This window comes from Polistes fuscatus, unplaced genomic scaffold (genome assembly GCF_010416935.1).
Source record: "Polistes fuscatus isolate 324 unplaced genomic scaffold, CU_Pfus_HIC Scaffold7, whole genome shotgun sequence".
Classification (NCBI taxonomy): domain Eukaryota; kingdom Metazoa; phylum Arthropoda; class Insecta; order Hymenoptera; family Vespidae; genus Polistes; species Polistes fuscatus.
Window position 1 is genome coordinate 5,194,658 of NW_025113151.1, and position 20,123 is coordinate 5,214,780.

General features: G+C 32.9%; 1 long non-coding RNA gene across 1 annotated transcript in view; it reads left to right on the plus strand.

Annotated features, from left to right (window-relative positions):
* Positions 1 to 533: 533 nt before the first annotated feature.
* The window catches only part of LOC122524448, a 52,486-nt gene continuing 32,896 nt past the window's right edge, over positions 534 to 20,123 (plus strand). The window contains exon 1 of the long non-coding RNA XR_006305543.1: positions 534 to 1,458. This is a non-coding gene — a long non-coding RNA (uncharacterized LOC122524448). The remainder of the gene's footprint in view (positions 1,459 to 20,123) is intronic.

The window sequence follows — 20,123 nt, forward strand, 5'->3', positions numbered from 1 at the left end:
GCTGTCAAAAAACACTATGTTACATTTAAATGAGACACAAAATTGGTGGGAAGAATCGAACCAATAGGATTCACGCATTTTCATATCTGCGATATTGTTGGCTACTATTTATTAACCCTTTTTAAATTGCATTTTATTATCTAATATACAAATAACAAAAGATAAGTATTAATTATTATAATGAAAAAAATCAAATAAATACAATAATAATTCGATAATTAAATAATAATTATATTTATAAAAGTCGTCCAAATTATATAAACATACTCCATTTTATGTCAGCCAATCAGCGTTCGCGTAGAAACATATTAAAATAATCGCGAAACGGTTCAGTTCATTCTCTAACGTGTTACGTGTATAAACACTGTCATACGTAGCTATGGAAAAGATTAATTGCAAAATTAAAATAAGAATCATATAAACATACATTCGTATTTATTCGTAAATATTCGTATATATTCGTAATCATATTTGGAAATATAGGTAGCTCAGTACGTGTTCGAACGTTGAAGCGAAAAGTTACTGCATCGTGAGTTTGTAGTAAATTTGGTATTAAAGGATTGTCCAGCCTGCAACTCAATGTCATGCTTCAAGGTAAACTATCGATGACGTCAGTGTACGTCACTTAACAAGTGGGAGTGGATGGATGGATGTCGGCAGTCTTGGTTGTCGGTTTCGCGAATCGCAGTTGGAATCTGTAGAAGACCAAACCGCTTCGATGCGATAATGTTACGTGTTTCTTAACAATGTAGGTGCATGTATCAATCGAAAGAAAATCAAGTGGATACGAGAGAGAAAGAAAAAAAGAAAGAGAGAGAAAGAGAAAGATAATACGAACGAAAGAACGGAGTGTGAATAAGTAAGAGCGAATAAGAGAGTGAGCAGCGGCTGAGTGAACGAGTGAGTGAGCGCGCGACAGAGAGAGAGAAAGAGAAAGAGAACAGAAAGTGGAGAAGAAGAAGAAGAAGAAGAAGAAGACAACGACGACGACGACGACGACGACGAAAAGGAAGAAGAGAAAAAGAAGAAAAAGTGGCGTGTCGACTGGTTGCACGTGTTTTCGCGGTTCGATGGAAAATCACCGATATCTTTTTGCGCATGCCCGAGAGCCGATGACGTCACGAAAATTGTGGTTTTGATCAAACTCGCTCTCGGACCTTTTTTTCCCTCTCGATTCCCCCCCCATCGTCCATCACCAGCAACATTTCCACCACCACCACCACCACCATCATCATCACCATCGCCACCCGCTCGACCATCCCCGCTGCCCTCCGGCCCTCCTCCCTCCGCGTATGTTGTACGTGTATATACAACCGTCAAGAAATAATGTTGCTGCGCGAAGTCAAAAATAATTAGCGGTGCGAAGGGGGAAATCGTCCGGAAGAAACCGAGACGACGACGAGGAGAAGGAGGGGGAGGAGGAGGAGGAAGAGGAGGACCACCAGTCGGTGACAAAATGTAAGTAAACTGTGTTGTTTACTCTGTTCACCTGTTTACCTTTTTCTAAAAAAAACGTCATCTCGTCTTATAGCTCATAACATGTTCAGCTATAAAACCGGGCTGTGGAAGGGTGAGGGACATAGCCTTCACGCATTTCTAAACATGCATGTTGCCATAATGTTTGCCTGCTACTGTGCGATTTTTTTGGTTTAGATTAGGCAAAAAAAATTAGGGTGAATGAGTGAGGCCAAATACGTTCTTGGGTATATCTATTTTCTTTTCTGTATTTTTTGTATGTTTGGATTTTTATGTCAGTGATTGAGAATGTGTGAAAGAAAGAAAGAGATTAGCTTGTCAAGATGCATCTTGGCTAAACATTTAACACTGTAACTTTTGTAGTATGTGAACTAGTTTTACAAAGATCGAACAAATTGAGTTAATTGTGAGATCTGTTTATATCTTCTAGTGTCTACCATTGGGAATCTTTAATGAGAAAGAGTTGTAATATTGATTTTACAAGTTTAAGTTACAAGTTAAGAGTTAGTCGTTAAAGGAGGATAGTCCGTAAAATGAATTTTTTATCATAGGATTGTTTTTTTTAATGTTACGTTTAATTTTCTTTCATCTATTTCAGGTTCATATATTTGTTTTAGCTGTTGGTGTTTTATGGCGATATTTTCTTCTATTCTTTTAATTTTAAGGTTTATTGAGAATGTAAGATGGTCAGCGATGAAAGATTGTATGAGATTTGTAACGGAAAGTTGTTATTTATGGTTAGATTTAGTTATACAAAGTATTCGTACTTAGGTCACTTTAAAATATAGCTTTAATAATATCGCTTTGCCAAATAATATCCAGTGCTTTGTGGTGCATACAAAGTAAAAAGTTTCTTCTATTAAAATAATCAAATTCGAGGAGAATGTTTTCTTGTACTTGTTGTTTAACTTTAGTATTTAATTCTTTACAATAGAATTGTGTTCGTTAACATACGTAGAAACATCATTGATAATGCAAGAAATTTACCATATAATAATCTAATATATTTTGTTTGTTTATGTATAATTTTCATATTTGAAATCCTTGCAAAATGTATTGTAATAACATTTATAGTATTATCTAACATTTAATGTATTTTTAATTATATTTATTAGAAGTATACGCATAGAGTTAAGAATACGCATGATTGCATGGACTAATTGGAATACATTTTGTAAAGATTTTGTATTACAAAAATAAGAGTATCATCTCATCGAATCTAAAATCTTTGCAAAATGTATTGTAACAATATTTATAATACTATTTACTATACCATTTAATCTATTTTATATTCTATATATTAAAAGTATACGCATAGAGAGTTAAGAATACGTATGATTACATCAATTAATTGCGATACATTTCATAGAGATTTTTCATTACAGAAACAAGTGTCATCTCATCAAATAGAATACATCAATGTTCTCTAAACTCTAATTATAATTTCTAAGTAAAATAAAGCATCAAAGTTCTTTTAATTATGTTGAGGGAAAGCTAAAAGAAAACAAAAACAATATGTGCAATGTGGAGCAGATTCTATGAGATACTGCCATCTGTCGGTAACTAATCTCGTGCGGGTTAAACTGCATCGGTATTACAGAAAGTTTCAATATAAGTTATAAAATAAACATTTTGAAATGTGTCTTGAAGTTACGCAGTTAATATCAACGAATTGCACGTGCGAAAAAATTATTCAGACGTTAGATAGAACGTTAAACATTAGGAAGAAAAAGGAGTACAAAAAAGAATTTCATTTGCGAAAAAGATAATTGCAAATAAACTGTCTTTAATATTTAAACAAAATATATATATATATATATTTTTTTATATACCTAAATGATTTAGTTTAAATTAGTAAAATTCAAGGCACTTCGTCAATTCATTTATTTACATTCAACGATTGTAATCACAGATGTATTTGCAATTTTAATTTAAAAAAATTTTCTTTTAATTTCTTCACACGTAACATACACACACGCATATGCACATATACGCATCCATATATGCATGATACGTGCGTACCTTTTATAATCTTATCACTAAAGTGATGTGAGACTTCTGTCATATTTTAAAGATCGGATGACATCCGGTCTAACAATAAGAAGAAGAAAAAGAAGAAGATCGATCGATCGATTGATTGAAAAATATTTTCCCATGATTTCTTCCCACGTGAAACATTTTTCGGTTATGGAAAGTTGTTCTTTAGTAGTACATGTATAAAAACATCTGTGCACGTATGATGTATATTTTATTATACACGCGCAAGAGTTTATGCTAGAAAATTCTTTAAGCCTCTTATGTTCGCTTGTTTGGGCAATCTTATCAGACTGTCGGTTTTTATCGTTAGATTTTTAACAAAAAAAAAAATAAGAAGAGAAGAGCCTAGACCAACGTGCCCGCTTTACGTGCATTTACAACAACAACAACAACACAATAACAATAATAATAATAATAATAATATTGATAATAGTACTTATCTCGCGCAATGCCGTGACCTCATAGCACAATACACACAATGTGGGGTCTTCTTTGAAACATATGTAAATTGAAATGAACATCTAATACGTATGACCTAAACGTTGACTTCTTTCATTCATAGAAAATGCCTGACACCATACGCTCAGAATGGGCTACGCTCCATTCCGAGATCATTCGATGACATAAATCGTTGTAATTGAAAGAAAAAGAAGGAGAAATAAATGAATAAAAAAAGAGACGATTTTATCGGAATTCTCATTAAAGATCATTATTATCTTTTTGAAGAAAAAAAGTTTTAAACCTATTGTAAATTGCGTTTAATTACTTTCTACGTTCCTCGACACCGGTTGAATGATATTACGAGATATGCATTTTTGTTATATCATTATATTATTCTCTCTTTTTTTTTTCTTTACAAATATTCGTTTGGAATATACCTGGAATTTCTGTTTTCCCTTTTGTTTTATTTTATTATATTTTATTGCATGCATTTGAAGTCTCACAAAATGCAGGAAAGAATTCTATACGAAATTACGTAGGAGTAGTTTGATTTTTTTCTTCTCTTCTTCTTTTTTCTCTCTTTCTCTCTTTTTCTCTTTCTTTCTCTCTCTCCCTTTCCCTTTCTTTCTCTCTTTCTGCATATATTTTTTTCTTTTTTCCTTCTTCACATTCGTCGACAATACAAAACTAAGTTTCCCTTCATTTTATTCATGGCATGCGGAACATTCGTAATATTACAATACGCGCTTTATACAAAATGAAAGGCAAATGAATATCCAATAGAATGGCGTAAGTTTTTCTTGTATTTTTCCTCTCATGTAACGTAATAATAGTAGATATACTGTATATTTATATCAATTCTTTATACGTTTTCTGACAATACCATTTACTTGGCAATTTCACGATATTGAAATCATCCAGAAATTATTTAATGTTTTTAGTTTTAGAAGAGATTTATAAAGATCTTCAAAATCATTAGATTTGAAAGTCGTTTGTTTCTTGGATAGAAAAGATGTTTAAAAGGATTATCAAAATCATTAGAGAATTGGAAATCATTTGGCTCTCATATAGCGTATATATTGTTATTTGTATAACAAAAAGCTATGAATTAATCATTTATAATCTTCCAAATTAATTTATACGTAGAAATAATTTGCGAAAATGGTCGATGAAATTTGGATCATCCCAAAAAAAGAAATCAAAATCATTAGAGAATTGGAAATCATTTGTCTCTCATATAGCGTATATATTGTTATTTGTATAACAAAAATCTATGAATATATTCAATTTATAATCTTCAAAATTACATTTATACGTAGAAATAATTTGCGAAAATGGTCGATGAAATTTGGATCATCCCAAAAAAAAGAAATAAAAGAGAGAAAGAGAAATAGAAAAAAAAAATAACAAACTCGTACTGATTTTGCAAGACCCCGGGAGCAGTATTTAAGTAATAACTCGATTAACTTGATTTTATTTCACCTTCCTCCTTCCTAATTTTTTGTTATCTGTTACGGGGTATGAGAGAGATAACGTTCGTTGACGGGGGCCTTTTAAATATTCGTGAATTTCTGTAAGCTGTCGTATGTAAAATGATCAAAAGAAAAACGAATACGCGCGTTTGAGTTGTATGTATCCCATGCGGCTAACTAGAATTTTCAATCGCGGTGACATTTTTTTTGCTTTTTATTTTCTTTTTTTTTCTTTTGAAAATAATAGTTGCGTGTCTTATAGATCTCTCTCGTTTCTTTTCGATTTGCATATATTTTCGATTGGAAAGCCGAAAAAAGGTTTGACTTCATAAAAATTCTAGGAAGAAACTGCAACGTCGCGGTCTCGACATCGATCCACCTGAGAGCCTAAGTTAGAAAGAGAAAGAGAGAATGTGTAAGAGAGATAGGGAGATAGATGGATAGATAGAGGTAACGAAAGGAGTGTGTAAGTTAGTGTTAGTATGAGAGAGTAAGAGAGATAGAGAGAGAGAGAATGGTTTCATCGATAATCTTCTCAGGAATACACACTGGAAGTGCTGACGTCATACGTTTTGGAAACGTTATGCAAGTTGCAACTAATGCGAAGACAAATTTCATATGACTCTCTTGGATTATTTCTTTCTTACATGCAGACATACGTACGCACGCACACACACACACACACACACATGTGCTAATACAAACAGTAAGAAATGTACATAAACGTATTTATATACACATACATATATTCGCATAAGTTTGATGTTATCGTTCGAGTAAATCGCGTTACGTTAATTCGTTTCTTGTTTCACCCGTTTAAGATAATTTTCATGTAAAATTTATTCGTTTTTGCGCTTCGACCAAAAAAATGTAAGAATAATGAAAGAAGGAAAATCGTAGGAAACGTTTCGCGGTGTGTTACGTATATTACGCAGGTACATTTAAAAAATAGCCCCTTTTCGTGCTAATGCATCCGTAAAAAGGGAGCAGCAGCAACGGTGGGTTGGAAGTTTCGCACGTGAAACACGCCCATCTCTTCGAAGCTCGTTTCACGCCTGAAACCAACTCTGTTATGTGTATGCGAAAGAGAGAGAGATATATATATATAAAGAAAAGAGAACTGACGAATGACACGCGAATGAGAATTTCAATTATCATTTCAGGTAGCGAATTTCTTTCTCAACCCGGTACTTGTATCTTTCTATTTACATGAAAGTTCTTTTCTTATTTTCTTCTTTTTTTCTCGAAAGAAAAATCTTTTCGAATGACGAATAATCGCTTTTATTATTATTTAATTAATTTTTTGTTTGTTATTTTATTTGCAGTTTAATTTATTCTTTTTTACTGCAAGAAAACAAATTTTTACAAAAAATCGATCGAAGTTCATCGAGATTAATTTATTACTGCTTTCTCTTTCGAGATATTAATCGATGTAGAAATAGATTATGATCTCGAAACGATACGTGAATAAGTACCTTCTTCTAATTCAATTTTTAGAGAGAAAGATAAATCGAGATAACGAATCTAAGAAATTGTTTCGCGAGAATCAAGGATAAGTTACGACTTCTTTTCTTTTTCTTTTCAAGAATATTCGGCGTTAAATTTAAAAAGACAAGAGAGATTACTAATTTCTTTCTCGATATGAAAGTTACGCGACGATTATTAATATACGTATCTTGTGAAAATGAAGAGAAAACTTTTATCATAACAATTTCTTTTCCTTTCCTTTTGTTTATCCGATATTTCTTATCGAAGAAAAATCAAGCGGACATTTTATTATTCTCTTCTTTATATTTTTTCTTTTTCTTTTTAAACCAAAAAAAGAAAACAAGCAAATAGGTAACGGTAATGAGTTCACGTCGATAAAGGAAGAAAAAAAGAAAATAAATGTCCAGATTCGCGTCGAGATTTTCGTTGGAAACTGTGAACGGGAGACAGTGATATAAAATTCAAATTGGTGGAATTTTATATTCTTTTTTTTTCTTTTTTTTTGTTCTCTGGTCGGTTAAATATTTTTTAAACGATAAACTCTCTCGAGTTCAAGTCGAATTTTAAAATCCAAGGATCGATGATCGTGATTTAGAATGGTGAGGCAAGAATTGGGCTGATGCGAGAAAGAAATGAATATAAGCAAGGACAAATGATCAAACATTTATGCTCCATACATATTTCATAATCGTTTCTCAGGGAGTGATAAGCAAGCGAGTTTATATTCGTTACAATTTCTTCGTAAGGATGAGGAAGGGGAGGAGTAAGAGGAGGAGGAGGAGGAGAAGAAGGGTGAAGAAAAGGATGAGAAGGATAAGGAGGTGGAAAAAGGGGGAGGAAGGTCTCTAATAAACGTTCTCTCAACAGGACATACAATATTTTTATATAGGTCGGAGTATTGACCAATTTGGCTAGAAGTTACTTTGAAATTCTGACGCTCGGTTTAATAATTGAACGTTAGTAAAGGTATTTTTGGTCTACCGATCTAGATAGATTCCTAATAAGAGAAATGTAAATGCATTAGGAGAGTATCCGGGCAACATTGTGAAAGAGATCGTGATCGGGAAATTGCATTAAAAACTTTTTTTTATTTAATTCTTTTCTCTTTTCTTTAATTTTTTTCCTTCTTCTTTTTATTCTCAAAACTTTACTAATCGAATAATTTTTATTTCCATTATACACATACACATATGTGCCCATAATTATGAAAGTGGTCTAAGTCATATATTTCTTGTTTCGAGATATTTGAGCCGTTCAGTGCACGCATCGATTAACTCCATAAAACAAAAAGTCGAGAAACGCGATGAAATAATGTACATTGTTTTTTAAATTCCTGTTATAATATAGATTCACATATATAATGTAGAATGCATAAATACAGATATTTATATATCTATATATTATAAAGAATAGCCAAAAAATAATCAAAATGGTTTCTGAAATAAATTACTTATTTTTCAATGGCCAAAACAAATTTTGTCGTTTAATGGTGTTAATCTTTATTATTCAGGAAAATTATTATAAATATAAAAAGTTATGACTATACCAAGTGCTTTGACACATAAATTTAAGATTTTTCAAAAAGTGGGGTTAATCGATGTGTGCACTGAACGGCTCATTTAAAGGATTACATTTGAACATTCAATGAATTCTATATAATATTGAAATAACAAACACTATCTAACGGTTCATTTTTGACAATATCGTGAAAATTACATTGAATTCATTTAGTTTCAAATAATGTGCTGTGAAATAACTAATAAACTTATTTTTTTTTAATTTTGACTTAGACCACTTTCATAATTATGGGCACATATAAGTGTTTTCATTTATTAATAAGACGTAACAAGCATTGGAAGAAAAATCACACACACATAGACACGCATAGATAAAAATACATTCTGACAGTTAGAAAGTCGAAGGTGCCATTAGATCGACGATATATCGATCGTTATCTCTCTCTTTCTCGCATTCTCTTTTTTTCTCTCATTCTCTCTCTCTCTCTCTCTCTCTCTCAAAGTAGAATCAGATCTCGGGAAAAAGGTCAGGTTTCAACGTGGACCTCGCCGACCTTTCGACCTCTTTTCACCTCAAAAACTATCTAATGAAACCAACACCTTTTTCAAATTCTACTGTTTTCAAAAAGCGAGAAAGACAAATAAATAGATAGATAGATAGATCGATATAAAAGTGGAAAAATAGTTAAAAGAAAAACGAAAATATATGGTGGTAGATGGAAAAATGAATGAAAAACAAAATACCAAAAGGATATTTTCTTTTTTTCTTTCTTTCTTGATTTTTATTTCTTTTAGGATTTTCTTTCTACCTTCGTTAAAGGTATCTCCCTCTCTCTCTCTCCCTCTCTCTTCCTCTCTCTCCCTCTCTCTATCCATCCATCCATCCATCTATCTATCTATCTATCTTGTTTCAATCTTTTTCTTTGGAGACAGGAGCATATCAGGTCGCCATTGACGTAAGCCCTTCCACTTGGTCCGTGCAAATCCGATCAGTTTTTCATCCCTCTTTCACGTGTAAAACGCACGTGGGTATCATCATCGCTATGAAGCGTACGTACGTCGTTCGCATCGCTTGTCTTATAAAAGCGTTCGACGTAGGTGGTTCTCTCCTTCTTTCTCTTTTTTAATACAACGAGAAATAGAGAGAGAGAGAGAGAGAGAGAGAGAGAGAGAGAGAAAAAAGAGAGAACTTTGATACTACAATATGCGTAGAATCGTCTCATCTTTTTTCTCCCTTTTTTTTTCGTCTTTGTCCTTTTTCAACAGTCCCACTCTCTCTCTCTCTCTTTTTCTATCTTTCAGAAATTCTCATATTCTTTCCCTCGTTTATTATCCGATTCTTTGACACTCGAATAAATCATCAATTTGTTAGATATTCAATGACACCCACGAATACATGCATACATACACACGCACACGCACGATACGTTTGTATTGTTTTTTCTTTTTTATTTTATTTACCGTTCTTTAAAATAATTTTTTGATTCGTTGTTAGATAATAGATTGATTATTATACGAATTAATTTGTCGGTTAAAAATAATCAACGATATTTACGAACACATATATACACATGTATATATGTATACGTTTTTGTCTCTTGTATATGATTTTTGGTTATTTTATGCACGGTTGTGTTAATCGATTTTTTGATATTTTTTTTAGATAATAAATCGCTTTTTGCATATATTAATTTTGGAGAAAAATATACGTTCTCTTTATTTTTATTTTTTACAATTATTCTTTTTTCTTTTTTTGCAAGTCGTTAGATGATCTTTTACGTTGTTCTATGATCTTTGATGAATTTCTACTCGGAATATGGTCACGAGTAATTCTTTATTTCTTCTTGTTGAGTAGACTTTTGCGTGACTAATTTTTTCTATAGCACGTTCGTCAATTTATTATTTCAATGTATCGCGATAATGTTGGTTAGTTAGTAGTAGTATTAGTATTAGTAGTAGTAGTAATAATTGTAGAATAGGATGTGGTTTGGAATAGAATCTTTGTAAAAAAGGAATGAGGTAGAAAGATTGTAGAAAATTCTTCGACATTCCTGAACAACTTTGTTCTCCGCAGAAATTTCTTTCGCTTTCACCGATCCTTATGCGTGATCCTTTTTTTTCTTTCTCGTTCTTCTTCTTCTTCTTCCTTCTTTTACTTCTTCTTTTCCTGTCACGAGAGAATGCAACAATTTTATGCACGCCGGGATTACATTTGAAGTGTGTGTATAGATTTCCATTAAAATATGGTACAGTGACAGCAATTAAAGAGAAAATCATTGCCATAAGAAAAATGTATTCTTTAAATGGCCAATGAAATGTTATTTCCAATTTCATGATTTGCGTGGCGAATGTTTGTCATTTGTAAAATGTTTAGCTTGTAATAGTTTTATTTTAAGAGATCTAATAGCGAGACAGGAATTAAGAATGTAAATGCATATATTTAATAACGAAATATTTAATTTTTTTCGTTCACGTGAAAGTTTCGTGTTATTTGTACAGGTTTCTTTTTTTCTTTATATATATATACAACTTACAATTATATATAATATAAAATTAAAAATAACAAAAAAGAGTAATAAATTAGATACAAATTATGCTTGCAATACTTATAATATTTCTATACACACATACACACACATTAACAATAAGTATGAGTTAAATTTATAAAATAATTTCTATATACTATACTAATTCATATTAATGTATTAAGCATAACCAATACTTAGCAAACGGTATATGAAATTTGAATTAACAGATAAGACCTACGAGTTTACACATAACTTCAAACTCGCATAAAATTTTAAAGGATTAATAAATCGTAATGTAAAATCGTATCCTTTCTAATTTAAATAATGTAAAACAAAAAAAGAAAGAAAAGAAAAATGGAGAAAAGGATAAAGTGTATATATAAAGGGTTAAACGTATGCAAATGTAATAAAATCTCGAGGCCTCGCACGTGGCCGATAGGACCACGTGGGCCTTCTCGCCTGCGTCACAAACCGAACCGACACCCCATCGCGTATTGATTGAGGATGGCCATGGTCGTTTCCATGACGACGTTTCTTTTACCTGCACGCCGAGCGCATGCATGATACACCTTTTCTCTACCATGTACGACATATACCTAACAGCCGTGTCTACGTAGCTATCAAGGAACGTAGTCATAGCTATAGTTCTCGCGTTAGGTGCGTTCTATGTACCTGTTAAGCCAACTTTTGCTACCTTCCGTTCTCCATCTCTTTCTCTCCTTTATTCCCTATTTTTATCCTTTTTTTTTATCGTTCTAGTTAATTTTCACTTTTAAAAAATATATAATCTTTTTTTTCCTTTATTGATCGAAACAATTTTCTTTTGTCCAATTTTTATACGAGGGATTCAATTATACGCGCTTAAAAGGTTAAATAATTAATTGTATTTTTTTTTTCTTTTTTTTTTTTTTTATCTTCATTTCGTATAATTCAATTTAACTGCGGGACGTTAAATGAAAGTTCGTATGTAAAATTGGTTTTAAGTACGAATGTGATATTCTATCTTGTTAATAATTAACGGTCCAAGGGTTTTTTAATTTTATCCAATTGTCTTCTCGGATTTTCTTTTTTTGCGCTTCTCTTTTTTTGTATTTCTGTCGTTTTATAATTCATCGAACGGGGATGATCTTTCATCGTTCTACTAATGTCGTGCGATATTATTTCTTTATTTTTTTTTTTCTTTTTTTTTCTTTTTGGTAAATAAAAAATCCTCAAAATTCGACAACGAAACGAAAGAGAAAGAGAAGAAGAAGATATAGTTTGCGATTATTAGGTTATCTTTGTTCGCCTTGTGTATCAACGTTGTGCATTGGCGTAAGAATGAAAATAAATTCCGACGAAAAGTATTCGTGTTAAAAACGTCGTCATTTAAATTTTTTCGAATTACAAAATCTTTAGATTTTATTTGACTATTGATCTCGTTAAGTTTCGATAATATTAGAGATAGAAAGGAAGAGAGAGAGAGAGAGAAAGAAAGAGAAAGAGAGAGAATGTTTTATGTTAGTGGAACAATTAGAGGGAAAAGATAATATTTTAAATCTATTTTCTGGAATAATTCGATTTCGTTGATCTTGAGATAAATCGCGAACTTTGGGTAATGTATTTTGGTGTCGTCATTACGGAGATGAGAGATGCCACGGGATCTCTCATTAGCAACACCATGTTACTCGGCTAACTTCGAGAATGGAAAAGTTAAGCTCTTAAGTGATTACGCCGCTGATTTGCTTCTACCCATACACACATATATACACACATATGCACGAACACCATCGCTTATTCGTATAGACAAACACATGGTATATATACTCACATATACATTTACACTCTACTTTTGTATATTTATATGTGTAGGTATATGCAGAGCTTTGTGCTTTACTGCTTTACACTATTCAAGATACGCTAGCAAGAATTCGTTCGCCATTATATACCTTCGAAATTTCGAGAGATCGATCAGGTCGTAGTATCTACTTTGAACAAATTTTCTTCTATATCCCTTCGTTAACGAGCGTATAAAATATTATTTTATACGAAAGTGTAATTTTTAGATTTTTTTAATCGTTTTTTTTATACTGGAACAAGGGAAAAAATATTATGAATTGTTCAAAGATAAATCGTATGATTAGGATAACTATTTTAATACCGATATTTCGTGTCCTAGAGAGAGATATTAATGACATTCGGTTATATCCTTCGTTAAACTCAAGCATAAAATGATTTTACACGAAGGTATATTTACTTTAAGAAGAAACCTGAAAAAAAGAATGTTAAGAATTGCATGAAGAAAAATAGAACGATTAGGAGTATCATTTTTTATTTTGATAGATTTGTCGCAATTGTTGAGAAAGTATGCGAAGACTTGAAGGAATGTGACGAGGAAAAATTTGAGATTAACGAAAGATTGAGTGAGGAAAAAAAGAAAGAAAGAAAGAATGAAATCAAGGCGTTTGCAACACGTAACGCGACCTTTTGCGAATCGATACGAGAAAGAGTGAGAGAGAGAGGAGAATCTTCGTTACCGGTCAGCTGACGAGTCGTATAGCGATGTTAAGTAAAGAAAGAACAAGAAGAAGAAAGAGAAAAGAGCGTGAAAAAGAGAGAGAGAGAGAGAGAGAGAGAGAGATAAGGAGATCGTGTGTAATTCGAAACTGGCGTTACGTGCTTCTCTCACAAACACGCTAACACATATTTATGAACACGTGAGTGTAGACTGGTCGTGGAGTAAGAAAACAAAATAAAAAATTAGTTGAAGATTCATACGCAGCTTCCATTGCCATTACGAACTCGTGAGTATGCTCCCTCCCCCTGCCCCATATGACTCTCTAAAACAAAGTTCGTTTGCGTTTCGTAATGTAAAAAACAAATATTTTATTTTAGTTATATTTATTTTTTGTTTCTTTTCTCCTTTTTTTTTTTACGTAGGTTTAAAGTATGAAGATTGCAATAAAATATATACAAGGAGGTATATATAATTTTTTCTGTCTTTTATTATTATTATTATTATTATTATTATTATTATTATTATTATTATTATTATTATTATTATTTGGCTAGTTGTTGATAATTTGCAATAATAATTTTTATTTTTACTTATTACATTTTTATATCTAATATAGTTTGAAATCGAAGGAAGGGATATTAAGGAATAAATTTGACATGAAGATGATTAATAATATTTCTTAAAGAAATATTATAATTATAAATAATATTAGTATAACACATATCCTAATAGACTTGTAGATATAATATTATTATATGAAAATACATAGAAACAAGTATTAAAATCGAAAAGTGTTTTATACACTTGGAAGTAGTAAAAGGTAGTCAGACATGGTCGAGTAGTTCCTTTCGAATGCAACCCTGTATACATTGAAGTAATTTAAAAACACGTAGGAGTAGTCATGCTACGAGCCAACAGGGTGAATCCCCCTGGCAGAAGCGGCGCCTTTAACGGGAACACCACGTGTATCCAACGAAGATTCTAAGAGAAAAATAGACGAATACTTTCCACCCATCTAATTCATCTAAATAAATAAGACAAACAAACAAACAAATAAACAAAATGAAAAAGAAAGAGACAAATTTAAAGAAAGAAAACGAAAAAATAGAAAAAAAAAGGAAGAGAAAAATGAGATTTCGTAGATTTCGTGGAGACGACTGACTGAGTGAGTGTACTTGTAAGAAGGTGTCGCGATGGTGGAAGAAGAAGAAGAAGAAGAAGAAGAGAAGGATGAGGAGGAGGATGAAGAAGAGGAAGAGAAGGAGGGAGGTTAGTGTTGCTTTGGATGGATGAGGGGTAGGTGGGGAGATAGGGAGGGCCGTTGCGACGCCGGGCGTCCGGTGATCGCGCCTTAAAAGGTTCGACGCCGCACGCGCCCAACAGCTGCCAGCTCTCCTTCGTTCTTCTCGTCTTCTTTCCTCCTCTTTCCACTCTACTCTTCTCTCTTTCTCTCGCTCTCTCTTTCTCTCTCTCTCTCTGTTTCTCTCTTTCTCTCTCTCTCTTGTACACTTTCTCACTCTCCTTGTATCTATCCATCTCTTTTTTACTCAAGGATCCAAGTGTACTCTTCCCTCCTCCGCGCATACGCACGCGCGTATTTTCCCCTCTCCGTGTTACTCTTTCTCACTCTCATATAACCATCTCTTTTCTTTCCTGACACCACACGCAACTCTTTTAAAGATGTGTGTATAAAATGTATGTAAATCTACAAGGTGTTTCATTTTATTCGATATCGATATAACATTTTCAACGATATTGTTATATTAGTCGAATGATATAATAAACAAAAAAAAAATTGTTTTACAAAATTATTCGATTGTTTTAAATACAAAATGATCAATTTTGGTGTAAGAATTATTGACGCTTTTTACGATGTATATTTTTCAAGGTTACATGGTTTTTTTTCAATTATTAAATGTGCAACGATTTTAATCGAAGCACCTTGTAGAAGAGCAGAGTCTAGCGTTTGTTAGAGGACGAACTTGAGGATGTACACTTGCTTGTTCATACATCTTTCTCTCTTTCTCTTTTTTTAATTTCCTCCTCCTCCTCCACCTTCTCTATTACTTCTTCTTCTGAAGTCCTCGTCATCATCATCATCATCATCATTATCATCATCATCCTCGTCCGTAGTGTCGTCATCCTACACGTTGACTATGGCACACAGTGTATCCTGCTGCCGGGTATCGCGTTTCAAACTCCACTACGGACGTATGCCTAGAGTGAGTGAGTGTAAGAGAGGAAGAAGGGGTCAGGGGAAAGGAGGTGATAGGAAGAGGAGGAGAAGGAGGAGGATGGGGAGGAAGAGGATGAAGAGGAGGAAGAGGTGGAAGGGAAGAAGGAGGGTGCACACGCGCGTGCAGATGCGTTGACGTGTGTGCAACAGCGCCCCAGTAGCGCAGAACAGCGTCACGGTGCATTATCGGAAGGCTGATGCGCTCTGCAAGCCACCCTTCTTTCATTTTTTTTTCTCCTCTGTCTTTTTTTGATTTGCATTGTACTTTGCAGAAGAAAGAATTAGCACCTGATTTTTGGTTTACGATTCATTAAATTTTAATTTGTGGATTTAGTATCAGTACTGGGGTGGGGGGCAAGGGAAATTTGGTTTCTGTTTTTTCTTCTTTTTTTTAAATTATCATTAATTATCGTCGATTCGATACGTTTGTATTGTAGATAATCATAATCATAGCTTTTGAAGTACCTATCGTGTTTTATAAAAGGTATCTTTGTTCTCTGTTATCATTAATCAAACGTATCATAGATAAGAGAATATAATGTTTAGGTATATTAGACAGAGTATTATGTGATTTGTCGAGTAGGTTTATCTATCATTCACTTGGTTGATTGTAAATATTGTCGATCCTCGTCGTTACTTAAGTTTATGAAATAATTGCATAAACATATAAATAAATGTTACAATTTATAATTTTATCAATAATTATTTTAACAGATCGTAGACATAGTCGATCATAATTTGTATTTAAATTAATCAAATAATAATAAATATTAAAGAACATTATAATTTACAATTTGATCAATCATTGATTTAACAGTTCGTAGATGTTGTCGATTATAATTTTTGATTAATCGTGATTGTAATTGTTCGTGAATTGAGGTAAATGATAGGAGTCATCATGGTCAAAGAAGAAATTGTTTCATGTATTCAGTACAGATTAATAAAAGAGAAATATATCGGAAAAATGAGAAGAACATTGAACTAGGCATCTTCTACCCCACACGTGGCCCCTGTCTGATACCAATGTATGCAGTACACGTGTTTCTTGCTCTCCTACAGAGAGATTTCTCTGTGGGATAAGGAATCTTTTGGTTGCTTCGAATTGGACATACCATTAGTTCTCCCATCCCTTCCTTCCCTTTCCTATCCTTCCCTTTCGTGATGGCACGCGCTATGGTGATCGTGATTCCGGCCATGAGAATTTTCTTTACGATTAAATCAAGACTCACGTTTCCCATGTTCCCAACATTTTTTGTTTATTTTAAATCTATACTTCAGATCTTTCTGCGTGCGAGTAATAGAGGAAATATGAGAATAAATATTTTATTTGATTTCAAATAAATTTATTTATTACAATAATTTTTTAGAATGTATACGTGGATACGTTACGAAACGTTTAGAGTTTCAACAAAAAATACATTTTCATTTATTTATTTTTTTTTTTTAAATAAAAGTTTGATCGACAAAAATTGGTTCCACGTTAGACTCGAAACATTTCAACCAATCCACGTAATTGTTAATAATATTTGAATTTTGTGAGTATTGAAAAAAGTAATTTAAGATATTAAAACAGGATTAAATGTTAATTATTATTATCGTATTATTCTTATAATTAATTTAAATAAATTGAATTAACATTGTTGCAGGTATTGGTAAAGTTAGGTGAAATTTATTTGGAAAGGATATTAATCCCTTCGAAACGGATTAGGTAGAAACACATAGTTCCCAAAGGATTCGTCTTAGGTAAAATCATTATCTGCTTCATAGAAATGAAACGTCCCGGGAGCATGTTCTCGAATATGAACATGATGGAGATCGTTAAATTCGTATATCACGTTCGTATCGAACACATTCGGTGGAATTACTTGGGTATAGAAATATAGAATCAAATTACGTTGTACATTAACTCTCACCAAAATTATTGATATATACGTTACAAGGATCTCTTGGAGCAAGATTATCATAACCACCATTTAAAATAATAATCTTTTAATAAACCTCTTATTCCTATTTAATAGCGAGAGTTTCGTGAAACGAATCTAACGAATTCCAGACACGTGATTTGGACTTCTCTAATATTACAAACTATCGAAACATATTATAGTTGATTTTGAAATTATTATCGGGTGGATTAAGTGTAATTCAAACATATTTGTTATATAAATTTGTGTGTGTTGGTAATTACGAAAGTGGAATGAACAAAAAAAAATTGTTAAAAATTAATTCTTACGATTAACACGAGTATGAGTTGAAAAATTACGAGCTTATTCTTTTCTAACGAGAATCACAAAAAAGTACAAATAAATTTGAACCGAAAAAATAATTGTTATCTATGGTAGGGTACAAACTTTCTAACCACTCAACACCGATACGATTAAATATGAAATGAATTATGTTATCGGATAAATTTTCATTAACTTTTTTTTTTTCTTAATTCAATTTGTATAGAAAATAATCGGTGCATATAAATATCGATACAAGCGCGTGTACGAAAGGGTTAGGATAATTGATAGTAAAGACCATCGAGTGTATGTTGTACCAGAGGGAATTCGTTTAGGAAGGAAGAAGGGGAGAATAAGAAGGGAGGTATGAGGAGCGAGGAGAGAGCAGGTGTATGCTTCGGAAAGCTTTTCCATAGTTTGAAGGGGGAGGAAGGTTTAGTCGTCGAAAACACACACACACACACACACACACACACATGTATGTACACACGTATGAAGAGAGCAAGAGCGAGAGAGTTACAAACAGTTAAGAGGGAGAAGAAGAAGATAGCATAGAGTAAGAGAGAGAGAGAGAGAAAGAGAGAGAGAGACAGAGAGAGAGAGAGAGAGAGAGTATGGGCACACGTCACTTACTCGAAGCACGTGCTCTGCTTTCTGGCGGCTGCTCCTGCTCAGCCTCAGACTCCGGAGCCCTGGTGCCTGCGTTTAAATTTAGCCAGCGAGCTTTAACTTCGCCGTGTCATAGGACAAAGAATATGGCGCGCTGCACTCGCACCAATATGATTCCTCCTCCTTCTACCTCTCCTTCTCTTCCTTCTCCTTCTTCTTTTGCTTCTTCTGCTTCTTCTGCTACTTCCTCTACTTCTTCTACTTCTTCTTCTACTCCTTCTCTTCCATTCGTCGAAAAAGCCCACGCGTTTCTTTATATTTTTTATTTTTCGATTCAATTTTTACCCTAACTTCTTCATATTCTAGATATTATACCTTACCTTAGAGTTATTAACAAACGATAATTAAATCGTCTTAAGTTTCATGATTTTTAAATAAGAGAGAAATAAATATGAAAAATATGAAAAATATGAGAATATTAGTTTTTTTCTTTTCTTTTTTTTATTTCTTTTATATATTAGAATATTTTATGAGAACCAATGCAGCGTGTGTAATCGCTTCCTCTTTTTATTTCTCTCTCTCTCTCTCTTTCTCTCTCTCCCTCTCACTCACTCTTTTTTCTTTCTTTTTTGAATAGAATATTTCCTTTTGTCGAGAACGAGCGTTCTCAATATTTTTTGCGGACAGGAAGTCGATGCACGAACACCGTTGGACTCGCGAGAAGCAATGACGTAGGTAATGTGTTCATCGATCAAATACACGTGTGTGTGCTCTATCTATCTTTTTCTCTCTCTTTCTCTTTCTATCGTTCAATTTTTCTTCTTCGCTTTTGTATGCACATACGTACAATGTATAAGCAGGCAGACTCTTTCTATCTCTATCTTTCTCTATCTTTCTCTATCTTTCGTATCTGTCTTGACCAAGTGAAACGTACTTTGACTAGACACGTTCTTGCTGATGTTCTAGCGATATCATCCAAGCATCGGTTCTGCTTGCCTCCATTCAACGCAAGACGCACACCAAGTTTATAAGATTAACGTGTAAATTCACCCTAAGTAAATTGCAGCCGGCATCTCGGAATTATTATTTGTTTCTTCTCGTGCTACCTATCTTCTCCTAACTATTTAACTAACTATCTATCCATCTATCTATCTATCTATCTATCTATCTATCTATCTATCTATCTATCTATCTATCTATTTATTTAATGTAGGAACGAACCAACGAACGAAGGAACTTTTCGTACTTTGGCATTTCCGTGTTACGTATATGAAAAATTTCGTTTAATGACCTCTACATTTCTCCAACGTCAACTTATATTACAAACGATCGCGTGCTAACAGTTAAAGAGATAATAATTGAAGATAATTGATAAATATCAAGGTAGAGAGTTAGCGTGTAACAAAACTCGTGTAATCGATCGACTATTACATACCTTGAAATTTTCATCAATTTTATTTTACTCGAAGTATTCGACGATATTAACGTTAGTTGATACCAATTATGATTAGTTTTGGAAGCTTGTAAAAGGCCAAATAACTAGTCGCAAACTTTAGAATGTCAGTTGATAGATAGAAGATATATTACTTGCTTGAAGATT